Below are 5,391 nucleotides of genomic sequence, written 5' to 3'. Positions count from 1 at the left end.
TAGATTCCAATTGCATAGCTCTGTAAATAGTAAAGATACTTATTTTTGCTGAGTAGGATCTTATATTGAGCTTTGTATTCAATATAACATTGTTTTAATAATGGAGCACAGTTGGTTTGAAGTAGTGAAGAGAAAATGGAGAGACACATCCTGCTTTGTGAGCAGAAAATAACATGTACTTGGCCTATTTTGCTTCAGGTGGTAGAAGAGTAACATTTCAGTGGCATATCTGAACCTGCTAACATCAGCATTGGTCTCACAAAGAGATTACTATATAAAACACATCCTACTATGAACCTCAGGTACCATAACATTAGTAAACAGATAACATTTGGTATCAAAAATATATAAGCCAAGATTGAAATTCAATATTTAAATGAATTAAGGTTTCAGATTAGTGAATGAGTCATGCTTTATTCAAGAACAGGAAAGTATTGTAGGTCAGATTCCTCTCTGCCTCTCCTCAGCCAAATGTCTCACAGATATTCTAAGACATCATTGGAAAATAAAAGCAGCAAGATTTACCTTTATATCCATCTAATTAACAGTTAATGTATATGCTGGGATTATAAGGTTTTAACCTACATCTGCTATTTTGAACCAAAAACCCAGAACAAGGACGCTGAAGAACAATGTAATAAATTTGCCTTTCATTCTTTCTTAATTTTTTCAGCTTCTTTTTGTGATGTTGTATATGCATATTTATAACCTAACTGTAAAATATAGACATCTCAAAATAAAACAAGAGAATCTGAAGCTCATTGTGCATTATGTCATAAGCCTCATTCGCACTAAACAGTAACAAAAAATGATCATGTGATGAGTTTAAACACATAAGCACTTAGTTCTTTTCTTGTTTTATGTCCATAGTAATAATATTGTAAATATACTGGTACAGACTATTGTTTCAGGATAAACAAACAGGAAAGAAGCTCTAGATACAGTGAAGAAATTGTTGTAGATTTGTATTTATGATTTTGTATTTATATATCTACTGTTGCATTTATTTATTTAGTAAATGCACTTTAAAATGAGAAAACGAGGAGAAGCAATAAGATGGTGAATACAATACACATACCATATTACATTTCTGTTCTATAGCAGATGTATATATGTGGAGAAGAATGAAGTATCAGCAACATCTGACCTCTTGACTGAGGTCAACTGTCTATTAGCTAGCTTTTTGTTTGGAGGGAAGAACAACCCACACTCAGCACACACACTCTCTCTCTTTTAATCTTTTTTTTTTTTAATTTCTTTTTTTTTTTGCCATCACTGGCTCACATATCTATTGATTTTCAGAGAAGGTCCACTTATCTATATATTGCTCCCTGATTCGATGAACACTGGACTCCAGGTTGCACTCCAAACTGGGGGAATGGAGCTTGTAATAAAGATGAAATTGGACATAACGTCAGTTTCTCGGATAATACTTCTTCAAAAATACAAAAGACTCCAAAATGAGTGGTCATGTTTTCTTTAACGTCTCAGCATTTTGTCATCTTCAGTTTTCAATGGTCACAGCACACCAAGACCATTTTGGGTTATATTTGTTTTAATATTCTCTCTATCCTCTCTAAACATAATATTTATATATTTCATGTTCATAAACAAACCGGTAACAGTTGAAAATGTCACCATTTTGACTAAAAATATATTTGAATTGAAATAATTAAAATGTGACAAACCGTAACAATATGCCCAACAAAAAAAAAATTCTTAATTAAAAGAAAACCTAAATTTGGGGGATGGATAAATAAATAAATAAACTAGGACACCCTGAATTCCATGCTTTTCTGTATGAGGATATAAAAAATGATTTGGTCCTTGGCAGGTCTTAAAATTTGGATAATAAAACCTTAGATGAACCATCACATGACATATAACGCTGAGTCATTATTTATTTAACAAAAACATATACACATAAATAAAGCCAAGATGTAAAAGCCATGTGTGATATAAAGTTAGGACACCCTATGATTCAATTGCCTGTAGATCCACTTTTTGCAGAAATTACTTGAAGTAATCATTTTCTGTATGACCTTATCAGTCTCTTCTTTACAACGTTGCTCCAGCTTATTGATTATTTATTGATTGTTATGCACAGCTCTCGCCACAGCATGTCAGTCAGGGTGTCCAGGTCTGGACTTTGACTGGGATATTGCAACCCCTTGGTTATTTTCTTCGCAGCCATTCTGCTGTAAATTTGCTGGTGTGCTTGGGATCACTGTCCTGTTGCATGACCCAATTTTGGCTAAGCTTTAGCTGTTGGACGGATGTGCTCACATTTGACTCTAGAATGCTTTGGTCTTCAGAAGAGGTCATGGTCGATTCAATGACTGTGTGTTGCCCAGGTCCTTTGGCTACAAGCCTAAAATCATCAGCCTCCACCAGCGTTTGTGACTTTTGCTATGAGGTGCTGATGTGCTCCTAATTCTGTTATGCATGGCTTTTCCATTTTGGCTTTATTTTTGTTAAATAAATAGTGAAACGGTGCAATATGTCATGTGTTGTTATTCATCTAAATAACAAATAACGTAAAAATACATTTAATACCAATAATAATGACTTTTTAAAATATTTTTTGTTCACTCAAGAACCGCTTATTTGAAAAAATGGACGCTGAAAAAAATGGAATCTAAGGGACATCAGAGCAATTTAAATAAACTAAATTATATACTAATGTATGAAATATGGGGGAAAACATGTATAATTATCTCTAATATCTATCTATCTATAATTATTATCAGTGGACATGAAATATAGATAACTCATATAACCATAACACAACAATGCATTTCTTACATTTTTGAGTGAGCTATCCCTCCTAATATTACAATTTCAGAATGTCCTGGAAAGAGCCGTGCTTTCCCACTTTTTCCAACTGATAAAATGGGAATTAAGATCTGAAACAATCTGGCCACACTCCCTCTCTCAGCTGTAGGGAATTAGAATGGGGGGATCAAACGGATGAGAGAGCTAATCCACCTGAGAGTGGAAGAGAAAGATGGCGAGTGAGAGAGGGAAAGAGGAAAAGTGTGTGAACAAAGGTGTTTGCGGTTGGCCTGCGACACAACGGATCAGTGTCTGGCTTTCAGCATTCTTTTCTCCCCATCCTTTTCCCTCCCATCAGAGAGGGGAGCAGTTGGTCTGTGGAGATTCCAAAAGGTGCACAGATGAGGAGACTAAATAAGGCATTAGATGCCCACTCAAAGGCTTTGTTGTTGATCCTCCAGGTCAGCGCAGCGCCCTTGTGGCCTGTGACCTGCCCAGAGCCGTGCTGCTTTGCTAGGCTTTGAGTAGATTTAGTGCAAGGGATAATGCATGAATTTGGGCACAGGCACATGTGCTTAAGGCTCAATTCTATCGACGAGGATGCTCGTCAGTCCCCTAATAGAGCTGTCAGACAGACATGAGCTGGGGACTCTGAGAGAGTGTCATGTTGTGTTTGAGCTCATTTAGGATCTATGGCTAATGCAGTATATAGATGTTGTCTGAAAATATTAAGGTTATTATCACAAATTTACTACAGCAACTTAACAAGTGTGCTTCGTAAATGTTTTGTTTATTATGTATATGCAAATTTTTCAGTTACTGACACATTTGGTGAAATAAGATAATTGCAGTTCAGTCATGATTAATTTATTCAATGACAAACGTGTTCAATATTGCATACTGGACATTTCATATAGCCTATTTTAAATATAATAAAGTTAGCACTTGCAACCTTTAACCACTTTTAATTTCTTAACATTTCTGCACCCATGGGGGCAACAAGTTCTATGTAAAATAAAATTTTACCACCATTAAAGCACTGCAATGAAAATCACTTTCAAAATACATTTGTTTCTGTAATAATATCTCGTAATTAGAGAGAGTTTGCATGAGTATCACCTGTCCAGTAGGGGGCGATGTCAAACAGCACTGGTCAAGAGGTGGCTTGAGTAAGTGTTTGCTGGTGTTAACAGTCCTTTGATCGAGGAACTTGTGGAACCGGTAAGCTATGAACACGTGGTGCTCTTATCGTTTCCTCCTAGGTTTTCAATGAAGTTACTTACTAAAAAAAGGTTCAGGCTTGCTTTTGATAATGATATGTAGAAGTTTTATTTTGTGACTGAGCTGGTTTAAAGTTGCTGTTACCTGGCAGGTTTTATTTGTTGCCTGTGCAGTTTCTTTATAATGATGATGATGATTTGTTTTTGTGTTGCGTTTGGTTGGTATTACTTTTTATTAGGTTTGAAAGATCTAAGTCTTTTAACATTGTAACAAGGAAGTATGAATATGAGGTTATGAAACGGTCTTTTCAGATTTCCTTGTGAAATAATAGTTCATGTTTATTGTATGTGCGTTAATGCTATACAAGTTAATTGAGAGGAAAATTCTTGCATTTTGCACATTTGTATTTGAGTTATTTCATCTCTTGGAAATGGCCTTTTATTGGGACATATATAGGGATTTATTTATTTTTTTTGCTTTGAGATATGGTTGATTATAGTTATTATTCTTACTGTTGTTGTATATATTTTGTATGTTGTGCACTCACTGTATGCTGCATTTGCCAATAACACAAGCGCAATCCCATAATGCAGTGTCCTTAAAATTATCTCCAATTTCCTGTGTCATATAACCCCACATAATATCTTTTTTTTTATTATTTTAGTTCAGGCTCCTGGATGCAAAATCAAAAATGCTCCATATTTTGACAATTTCTTAATGGATGTCACTTACTAAATTAAACATGATGGTTGTGTGACAATGTAGCATACTACTGTATTTATATGCAAGCATTTTCAATTTTGCTAATTTAGCATTTTCTTTAATTGCCGTTGCTTTTTGATTTGAATTATGCACAAATGTCTGGAAGCAGTGCAATTTTAAACCCGTACCAGTCCTGACTGGCTTGCTACACAGTCTGCGGTGTCTTTGACCTTTCAAAATGATAACTGATATTTTGTGATCTAGACAGAACATGGCACATCTGACCTAAGGCTTTTTGTGGCATTCTCCATAGGGCAGTGAGTGAGTCAAATCAACTTTATTGCCATACACGTGACTGCAATGCAAAGATGAGAAAGAAATATATATTCTGGATGTCACAAGTAAAATATCTCAGTTGACAATGACACTAGATCTAGACTATAGATAACATTATTTAGGGAAGTAATGTATATAATAGACGAGGTTAAGTATTGCATAAGAACATGTTATGTTACATATATATTATATATATAATGCCTGTCTAGATGGAACAGTTTTCACATCTTGGTTTTCTTTCTTAAGTAATTTAGTAAGTAATTTCCTACTTTCCTAGTAATGATTTACAAAGCTCTTTTCATTCAGTTTCAATATTTTGAAATTATTTCAAAATCTAACTACCTCTGCACACTGTTT

General features: G+C 34.7%; 1 long non-coding RNA gene across 1 annotated transcript in view; it reads left to right on the top strand.

The window, feature by feature from the left end:
- The first annotated feature begins 3,970 nt into the window (after nt 1–3,970).
- The window catches only part of LOC132109597 (uncharacterized), a 123,556-nt gene continuing 122,135 nt past the window's right edge, over nt 3,971–5,391 (top strand). The window contains exon 1 of the long non-coding RNA XR_009424529.1: nt 3,971–3,996. This is a non-coding gene — a long non-coding RNA (uncharacterized LOC132109597). The remainder of the gene's footprint in view (nt 3,997–5,391) is intronic.

Source organism: Carassius carassius, chromosome 29, assembly GCF_963082965.1.
Source record: "Carassius carassius chromosome 29, fCarCar2.1, whole genome shotgun sequence".
Taxonomy (NCBI): Eukaryota; Metazoa; Chordata; class Actinopteri; order Cypriniformes; family Cyprinidae; genus Carassius; species Carassius carassius.
This window is presented reverse-complemented; position numbering and strand designations above follow the sequence as displayed.